This window comes from Pteropus alecto, unplaced genomic scaffold, assembly GCF_000325575.1.
Source record: "Pteropus alecto unplaced genomic scaffold, ASM32557v1 scaffold164, whole genome shotgun sequence".
NCBI lineage: Eukaryota > Metazoa > Chordata > Mammalia > Chiroptera > Pteropodidae > Pteropus > Pteropus alecto.
Window position 1 is genome coordinate 20,508,448 of NW_006439568.1, and position 10,701 is coordinate 20,519,148.

Sequence of the window (10,701 nt, forward strand, 5' to 3'; positions counted from 1 at the left end):
CAGATCACAGAGTTTTACAATCCACATCAGGACACTTTTGATAATGAAATATTTATAGTGAGTATGAACATGATAGTGAAATAATTATTCCAAGGCAATAGGTTTAAGCCAAAAGTGGTGTCAGGCAAACCAGAACATATGGTTCTAGTTATAGACACCTGTTATTTGCACCATAGTTTATCTTATACAAATGGATAAAAGTTATAAATAAGCATGATGGAAAAAAATGTATGCATGTATACTACTGCACATAAATATTAGATTAAATCATATGAAATTGCCCTCCAAAAGCAGCAATTACATTTTGTTCAATCTAATATGAGATGCCTGTGATAATTTCAAAATTTTGATGAATCTGCTGATTATTTCTTTAAATAGTAAATTCTTTGAGGATAAGAATCATTTATTTTTTCATTCTGTTATTCATTTTTTTGTTCATTTATTCGTCAAACATTTATTGAGCACAGACAATATGCATGCGCTATGCTACACTCTGGGGATAGAACAATGACAGAGGGGGAAGGACCTGGTACCCAGGAGTGATAGATTTGTGTCCTTTTACCCTATTCTAGCTAGAATCTGCTCACAATTAAATGAATGTAGTAGGTTCATATTTGTTAGTTGATGTTGAAAAAAATCTAAAATACAAATTGAAGTACAAAATTATCTTGATGCTATTCTTGTGGCACTCCTACAAATTGATATCTGAGGACATATGTTCCTCTTTGTACTCTTTTTTTTTCTTTTTTATTGTGCCTTAAGGATTCACTCAATAACATAATAGAAATTTTTGCCCACAAGGAGTTTACAGTCTAGTAGAAGCAGCACAACATGGAAGTGCATTAGATTTCATGGGTACCCTGGTTTAAGTCTGTTCAGGGCATAGCTGAGCTGCAGGAGAGGAAGTGATCCTTTTTATCTGTGTGGTAGGAATGAGCAAGGAATTTTTCATAGAAGAAGTGAGGTTGGAGATATCATGCACTGGTTTAAAAACTTTTTCTGAATACAAGGCACTGTGCTAACCTCTGGGGATAAACTTTGGACTTGAACCATCTCTACTTCACAGAGGTGAATGTCCATAGAAGGTGATGGTTTTTAAATTAATAACCACAAAAATAAACATAACCATCAGTTGTGATAAATGCAACAGGGAAAAAAATAGTAAGCTACAGAGTATAGAGCAGAAGGATCAGATTTTCTTTGGAGGGAGATTGCTCTGAGGTATTCATGCTGAACCTGAGGCCCAAACAACAAATTCAAATTAGACAAGGGAAGAGTAGTAGAGAAAGGACCTCCACCATGTGGAAATGACCGCCCCGAGGAGGGGAGCAGACTGGAGTGGAGAAGGGGGATAGTGCCAAGTGAAGAGAGGCAGGGGACAGGCCATGCGGGCCCAGCATAAGGAGTTTTTGTCTTGAAAGAAGCAGAATTGTTACATGGGCCCTTTTGGAAGGTGGGCATATAGGTTTGGTTGATTAAGACACGGAGACCTGAATATCACAATTAGTGAGAAACTGTAAGCAATTTGACAAGGCTGGAGCATGGAGTGTGAGGGAGGACACCATGTTGAATTTTGAGTTCTTATAAGCGACAGGGAGCCATTAAAGAGTGTGTATGAGCAGGAGAATGACATCAAATTGTACTCAAGAAAGATAAATCTCAAAGATGAATGAATTAAAGATGGCAAAGGATGAAAGACCTTGCCAGTAGATAGAGGATGAAGGCTTGATCTAAGGCGGTGGCATTAGGAATGAAGATGCTCAGTAGGCACAATCTATAGGTTATTGATGAGAGGAGAAGAGGAGGAGTATTAAGTTATGTTCAGTTCCTGGCTTGTGTGATGAGTGGAAAGGGGTAGCAAGAGGAGAGGACAGTTTGGGCAATAGATTGTGAGCCATTTTGTACCTGAAAAGTGATAAGTGCTTATGGGAAATCCAGCCTGATGTTACCTAAGTAACTGATTAGTTAATGTTTTCTGAAGTTGATGAAATTCCCTCTGAATATTTTTGATATGTTAACATGGTATTTATTGAGAGACTTGGAAGCATTCAAATTAGTTATAAAGGAGTATTTGCATTTTACAACTGACAGATTGTTTTATTCTGATTTACTCAATGACAGACGTATTATTTTTTTTTGTTTGAGAGACATTTGACTTTGTCACAGTTTAAAAAATATGTTATTTCTGATATGTTTAGATGGTGGGTTTTCAAAAACAGTTATATATTACAACTAGTCTTGCTGTGTTCTGTTTTTTTCCCCAGTTTCCCATTAAATATACAAGCATAACATCTGGCACTCTTCTTTTTAAGGACTCTGGAAAAAAAGCAGCAGGGATTAGATTTAGCACTTGACAAATCATCTAGTTGTAATATTTTCATCTAGCGTTGAGTTTGAAGCTGACTGAAATGGCCACGTCAGGAGCAGCACTGTGTAATGTTACTGAGGAGCCATTAGAATTCCTAATATGGTGGGGCATTCTCGAGATGCACGGAATGGCCCATTTGTATGGTATCATGTGAGACAGGACTACAGCCATAACGCGTCAAGGCGCCAGGATGACAGGATCTGCAGAGCACTTCTTTTCTGTTATTTGTCAGACTATAGCCTTGTTGACTGATAATGGCAGTTCTTTCTTTGCTTCCTTTTTCCAATGGCAAATTCTTGGACTCTGAGCTGAAAAGTCTCTTTCCAGGCCTGAAAATCATCTGTTCTTAGAGTTGGAAGGGTCTCGATAATTATCTTAATCCAAATCTCTGGCATTTTTGCAAATGAGAAAAAATAAGGCACAGAGAGGTTAAGCAATTTGGCCACAGTTGTCCAGCTAATCCCTGAACTCTCCGGCCCAGCTGGACTCCTCCCTCAGGATGGGCAGGAAGGCAGCCTCCTTCCTCCTTCTAGCTTATTTGTCAGAAGTTAGTCTTCCTTCACTTTATAAAGGCTTTTGGAAATAATCTAACTCCTTTGAAAGAAGAAAAGACATGTTTTATTTGCAAAACTTATTTTTGTTTTGTTCCAGATGGGCTTTTGTTCTAACCCATTTGAGAGAGCTTTCATGACACAGTGTGACAACTCTCTCATAGCCAGTGCTGCCCACTTGGATGTCTGCATAACAGCTACAGCATCGTCCCTAAATTCAGGACAGGACAGATGCTAGAAACTGGTCACCCCATTACCTAGGTCTTTAGAGTGGGTGCTACTAGGAAATTCCTTAGAAGCATTTATCAAAGTGAAATTTTCAAAAGGATTCTTGAAATTCAAAATCTCACACCTCCGTCCTAGGACTGAACTCCCTTATGACTCCTGAATTCCTGTGTGCCTTCCATGCCACCGGAGGCTGGGTGTGTGGTGGGCAACGTGGTACTTGGAGCATGGCCCCGTCCAGGGAAAAGGATGGGCATTTTGAAAATGACCTGTGAGGAAAAGGACTCGTGTGGTGCTTATCAGTTACTGTGTCAGCTCGGTGGGGAGGGGTTCGGGAGCCCTTTCTCAGGAATCACAATGTCTACTCAGTCCCAGCTTTCTCTTCATACTTTCCTCCAACACGAAATCATCATTCTGGTCTGGGGTGGGATGTCAGGGGGAGCAAAGCATTGCTCTGGCTCGTCAGGTTGTCTGTTTTCTGAGTCTCTAAGTGGTTGGGTTTAAAAAGCCAAAAAAGGCTTTCCTTTGCTCCATCTGTAACATCTCTTCTGTGAGGCAGTGGACACTGAAGGGTCCACCTTCTGGAAAAGGAAAGGGTCTCGGGGGATAAGACGAGAAGGGAGAAACATCAATTACTAGCTCAAAACCCACTGCCTTTGTAAGAGCTCAGTTAAAAAAAAGCAGGGACTTCAGTGTAATGTTCTCAGCCTGCACTGTGTCCAAGAGCAGCAAACAAGTGCAGCTATGAGCTAAGCTCACGGGATGATGAGAAACTGCATCCTGGCAGATTTTTCTCAAACCTTTGGCATAAACAGAATTTTTTTCTTATTGTAGCATAGCTTAATTTTGAACCAAAATGGTCATGGGCTATTGGAGCTCTGTGGGTCCTCAGGGATGATCCGTGCTGGACATTCTCTGTCCTTCCAGACCCATTCCCCACTTCTCCACACTGTTCTGTGTCCTGGGAGACTAGTCTCCATGGGCCACATCAATGGGCTTATCCGACCTCTGGCTTCTGTTTGGACTTGGCCAATAGGAGGCGCCCACTTCACCGTCTTATAGGTGGTCTCCTTAACCCGGTCCACACCTTGTTAGCAACTCCCTTCATAAAAACTCCCATTTGAGTGTGTAATCTCTTTCTTGTTGGGACCTTACGTGATACATCATCTAATCCTACATGACCATTTTAAAGATGAGGACCCTGAGGCACAGAGAGGCCCTCTGGCTTTTCCAGTGATGTTCCTTTCCTCTTCCTTTTCCCAGCCATGGTTGTGTATTCACAGGCTGAGACCTCGAGGCCTTGGAATGCTGGACTGTGGATGAAGGAACCTCGTGCTAGAGTCTGCTCTGCTTTAATGTGATGACACGTTTCTAAAAAACGTCTGATTATTTAAAAACTGTGTCCTTAAAAATGGTATTTTATATGGTATGTACATATCATGGACTATTAACCTTAAAAAAGAAAGTAATCCTGTGATATTCAATAATGTGGATGAATCTTGGAGATGTTATGCTGAGTGAATTAAGCCAATGCTTCCTGATTTCACTTAAATATGGTATCTAAAGTGGTCAAACTCACAGAAGCACAAATGGTTGCTAGTTACTGGGGGTGAAGGGATCTTTATTCAGTGGGTGTAATGTTGCAGTTATGCTAGATGAGAAAGTCCCAGAGATCCACTGTGCAACAGTGTGTAGTAGTTAACGACAAGTATTATACAGTTAAAAGTTTATTAAGAAGGCAAATCTCAAAAAAGAAGAAGCAAAATGCATATTTTAATAGGTCAAAAAATACTTAGGGAGAGGAGTCACTCTGGGGACAGTGTCTGTGGGGGTGGTGGGGGCACGGCTGGGCTAGCGGAAAGTCAGGAAGCACCTTCTTCCTGCAGAGTGGAAGCACCTGTGCCAAGGCTCGGCTGGACAAGTGTGAATTCACCCCCTACCCTCCTCTCAGCCAGCGCCTTGTACACCCACCGCCCCACTCCAACACGTGAGGAGTCAGTTTCTAGTCACGCCTCTGACCATGTATAAGTGAATGAGTGTGTGTGTGTGAGTGTGTGTGTGTGTGTGTGTGAGTGTGAGAGAGAGAGAGAGAGAATGAATTTGCCTTCTTCAGTTTATGAACTTTCCTAAGTTCTCTGAAGAGTGTCTCTTGACCTCTTGTGTTCATTAACTCTAAGACATGTTTCATTTTTCTCACATTTTAATACTCTGATACCAGATGTGTCATACAACTGGAAGGATCTTCTATTGCAATCGGTCAGGTGGTAGTTGTGCTGTAGTTGCATGGCCTGCATGTGTGTGAACTTGGTAGTGTGGGTTGCAAGACTGCACAACTGAGACTGCTGTTGTTTCAGTCAGAGATCCAGTTGATGACCGTCTGAGGAATGTGATTCCTAGGTGTTGACTGAAATCTGACACTTAAGTCAGATTTTCTTGCCAACATCAACACTTGTGGAAAGGTATCTGAAGCTTAGAAGAAAATCCCAAATATAAAACTTGAGCACTCTTAAGAAATGCTGTATCATTAAAGCTCTTGGTGGCACAGGGGACAATATTGTATGGAAAAACATAGTCATTGGACCCTGTGGCAAACGTGACTTAGGAGAGTGGGTTCTGAACGTTATTTGTAAACAAAAAGAAATTGTAATACCTAACCAATGTATTTTGTATTTTTCTTTTTTACGAATGTAACAAAAATCTATATCTAAATAAATCTAATAGAGCTCTTTCAATAAGTATAAAATAAAAATTCTAAATCTTAGTTTTGTATGACAGTTTAATTTACAGCCACTTTTTCCTTTTTATTGTTATATAAAATAGCATCATCTCTTACAATCAGTGAATCCAACAATCAATGAAATATGGTAGTGAAGTAAGAAGTTTATTAAATTATTAGTATGAATCAAAAGATGAGTTGGAAAGCTGAGGACTGAGGGATGAGTTTACTAATTCTTTTATTCAATAAGCATTTATTAGGCATCTACTATGAGATCAGTGCTGGGCTAGGCATGAAAATATAGCTCTGAACAAAACAGACATAATCCTTGGGCTCACAAGGAAGACAAGATATATTGAACAAGTAGTTGTATGTATGATGTGGCAAAAGAAGATGTGAAGGCTTCTTCAGAAGTATAAATAGGGGAGATTAAGATGGTCAAGGGGAGCAGACAGCCTGACTGAAGAAGTGACTCTTAAGAGGAGAATGAAAGGACAGACAGGAATTAGTCAGGTGAAGGTGAGTGGGGAAGGGGAAGGTAGTCCTGGCAGAAGGAGCAGTGTGTATGAAAGCTGGAAGTGGCGAGGAGTGAGGAGCTGGAGCACAGACAATAGTACAGAGATGAGAAACAAGGCTGGAGAAGTAGGTGGGCATCAGATGACGAAGGACCTTAAAAGTCACGGCAAGGCTTGGCCTTTATATCAAGGGTAAGAGGAAGTCGTGGAAGGAGTTTTAGGAGGGGTGTGATGTGTCATGCTCAGATTTTAGAATCATCATTCTGGCTGCTGTGCAAAATGGAGTGCTGTAGGTCAGGGGCAGATGAAAGGAGCATGGCAGTAGTCATTCTCACCTGATTAGAGACGTGGTTGCTGAATGGGCAGAAGATATCAAATGATGCAAAGGAATCCTAGAGCAAGCGATAGCTTCATTACTGATTGCGTTCCTCTGATATTATATGCTTGGCTCCTGATAACCTAAGACAATAACTTTTTTATTTTTTGACAGAGTGACTTCTTCTGACTTGAGCCTGCAGCGTGCTTTGAGAGATCCGCCACCAGGTAAATACAAACAACATCTTCCTCAGAGTTACAAAACAACGCTTTTCTCCCAAGACTCTCTAAGACCTAATTCCAACATCTTATTTAATCCTTGCAATAGCTTTGTAAATTATGTGTTATTTTATTTCCATTTTGTATGCGAGGAAATTGAGGTGCAGAGAGGTTAGGCAACTTGATCCATGCACAAAGATGTTCATCACAGAGTGAAGTATAATAGCCAAACAAAACAAAGAAGAGAGAATCTAAATATCCAATGGTAGGAAAATTGTATCAAATCAATTCTGGTACGTCATTTGATGAAGGTACTTTAATAATAATCTATACCAGATTAAGAAATTCTCCTCTATTTCTAGTTTGCTAAAAGTAAATTAGTTCACCCGATGTTAATTTCATTGAATGCTTTTCTCTGAGATGATCCAATTGTTTTTATCCTTCCTCTGTTCATGGTAATTTACATGAATTGTATTTCTAATGTTAAGCTACCTTGCCGAGATAAAACCAACTTAATCATGATGCGTTGTCTTTCCTATATTTCACTAGACTTAGTTTGCTAAGTTTTAGTCTTGCGATTGGATAAAATATTTATTTCTGGGATTTTCCTTGTCAGGAATGGTTTTCAAAATATTTGAATTTCTTGCTACTTAAATGTTATGGTGGAATATAAGAGTAAAGCAGTTTGGGCCTGGTGTTTTCTTCCAAGGAAATTTTTTTTTACCTACTGATTTAATTTCTGACTTATTTAGGTTTCCTATATCTTCTTGAGTCAGTTTTCATAAGTTTTATTTTTCGTTATATATACACATTTCTGTTGGATATGTGTGTAGGAGGAGAGTTTTGGAGTCACGGGGTTGGTATATGTTCAACTTTAGCAGATATTATCAGTTGTCTAAAATGGTTGTATTGATTTAAAAATTTACGTGGCAACCAGGAGTGTAAGAAGGTTCTGATTTCTCCATATCCTTTCCAATACTAGGTGTTTTCTGTTTTTGTTTGATTTTTTTCATTTCCGCTCTACTGGTGGGTGTGCAATAGGATCATATTGCAGTTTTAATTTGTATTTCCCATAGGGTAATGAAGTTGGGCACTTTTTCCTATGTTAATTGACCGTGCGCATATCTTGTTTTGTGAAAAGACCTTTCAAGTCTTAAAAGAAAAAGTGAAGTGTTTATTCAAGTCTTTTGAAAAAAAAAATTGGGTTGTCTTATTGAATTGTCTTTCTTATTGAGTTATAGACACTTTTAATACTATATATTTTTAATGTGAGGCCTCGGTAGGATATGTATAATTTTTTATCCTGTGGTCTACATTTTCACTTTCTTTTTATGAACATAAATTCCTTTAAAATAATGTAAATTATCTATTTTTTCCTCTGTAGTTAATACTATGGTTTCCTATTTAAGAAATCTTGGCTTTATTTCAAGATCACAAAGAAGTTTTATGTTTTCTTCTGAAAGCTGTGTTATTTTACATTATGACCTACAGGACATCTGGAACTGGTTGTACGCTTTATGGTTTAGAGTAGAGAGTCAAGATTGTTTTTTTCCATGTGGATATTCACTTGACCAATCACCCTCCTTTTGCCATAGCACTATTTGTCTATTTATTTATTTTGGCTCAGTTTACTGAGGTATAATTAGCACACAGTAAAATTTACTCTCTTGAAATTCATGGTTTGATAAGTCGTGATGAACATTATGTAGTCATGTAACCACAGTCAGGATGCAGAGCATATCAACATCTGAAAGAGTGCTCCTTTGCAGCAAATCTACTTCTGCCTCCAACCCTTGGCAATCGCTGATCTGATCTCTGTCCTTAGATTTTTTTTTTTTAGAATATATCAGTGGAGTAATATAGTCTGTAGCCTTTTGTTTCAGACTTCTTTCACGTAGCATAGTTTTTGAGATTCATTCGTGTTGTTGCTAGTACCAGTAGTTTGCTCTTTTTTGTTGGTATGTAGAATTCCATTGTGCGGATATACCACAATTTGTTTATCCATTTACCAATTGATGAACATGTGGGTTATTTACAGTTTGGGGGCTATCATGAATAAAGCTACTATAATCATTCATTAATAGGTGTTTGTATGGATGTGTGTTTTAATTTCTCATGGTAAATATAGCAAGTACATTTTTATTTGACATTATTTTAAAAAATCCCTCCAGCTGTTTCCAAATGACTGAGCCATTTTGCATTCCAGTCAGCTACATATGTAATTTTTGGTATCATCAGTCTCTGTAATTTTAGCAATTTGAATTGGTGTAGTGTTATCTCTCTATAGCTTTAACTATCATTTTTCTAATGATTAATGACATTGAATATTCTTTCATGTGCTTCTGTGCCATTCACAAATCTTCTTTGGTAAAAAGTCTGTTCAAATCATTCACTCATTTTAAAAATTAAGTTATCTATATTTCTATTATTGCGCTATAATAGAATGTATTCTGGGTAAAAACCTTTTATTAAATGTATGCTTTGCAAGTAGCTTTTCCAAGTCTGGCTTGTTTTCTAATACTCTTAGAAGTGTCATTTAAAGAGCAGTTTTTACTTTTCATGATGTTCAGTTTATTGATTTTTTTTTCTTCTATAGATAGCAGTTTTGTGTTCTAAAAGATCCTTGATAAAACTAAAAATACAAAGATGTCCTTGTTTTTTTTCTAGAAATTTTATAGTATTAAGTTTTACGTTTAGTTATATGATACATTTTGAGGTAATTTTTGTATCTGGTGTGAGGTAAGGGTCAAGGTTCCATTTTTTATATGGACATCCAAATTTTCCAGCACCTTATGTTGAAAAGCTAGTCTTTCCCCTTTTAATTACCTTGGCACCTTTCTATTTCTCTCCTCCTTCTGGTACTATAATTACATGCATATTATGCTGTTCGATATGGTTCTACATCTCTTGGATACTTTAAGAAAATACTCCTGTCTTTCTGGATAATTTCTATAGGCCTATTTTTAAGTTTACTTATTCTTTTTTTTTTAACTGTCCTGTTTCCTCATCAGCCTATTAAAGGAATTCTTTACTTTTGATATTACATTTTTATTTCTAAGATTTCTATTTAATTCTGTCCTATAGTTTTTACTTCTCTACTGAAATTCTCCATCTTTTTCTAAATTCCATTCTTCTTTTCCATGTGAGACTTTTATGTATTAATAATAGCTATTTGAAAGTCTCCATATGAGTGTTCCAATATCTGGATCATTTCTGTTTAGTTCTGTTGGTTTCTTTTTCTTAACAATGGGTTGTTTTTCCTTTTTTTTTTTGAATGTCTCATAATTTTGATAGAATGTTCGACGTTGTTAGTAGAAGAGCCATAGATAATAAAGTAAATAATATTGCTACTCAGAAATAGGCACCCTTCTTTTCTAAGTCTGTTGATGTGAGAGGGATTGAGTCAATTTTGTTAGTTAATTTCAGCCCACCAGGCTCCAGAGCTTTCCAGTGGTGGCCGGTAGTTACCACATGTACAGTGTGGCCTGGTGGGCCAGAGAGTTTTTCTCACTGTCCAAATTCCATCTTCAGCTTTTAGCAAATCCTCCACACCTGCTCGCCTGAGGGCTTCTCTCTGTGTGTTTGTGCTCCTCTGCTAGCATTAGACCGTTCTTGTTCATTGCTCAGTGCAAAGCTGTGGCCATGGTGGTGAGATTCTCAGTTCTCATGGTCCAGCCTCAGTCTCAGGGGGCCTTGTGGGTCTAGGCCTTAGGATTGGGGCTTTTGCCCATGTTCCTGCTCCTTTTCATGGCAGGTCATCTCTGCCTTGTATCTGTGGCTGTCTTGAGTGGG

At 38.2% G+C, this 10,701-nt stretch overlaps 1 protein-coding gene across 2 annotated transcripts in view; it reads left to right on the forward strand.

Moving 5' to 3' along the window:
- The window catches only part of NCALD (neurocalcin delta), a 382,331-nt gene that overhangs the window by 107,562 nt on the left and 264,068 nt on the right, over positions 1–10,701 (forward strand). For both annotated transcript variants that reach the window (XM_015593057.2, XM_025050121.1), the window contains exon 2: positions 6,866–6,918. The gene's annotated coding sequence lies outside the window, so the exon portion shown is untranslated. The remainder of the gene's footprint in view (positions 1–6,865; positions 6,919–10,701) is intronic.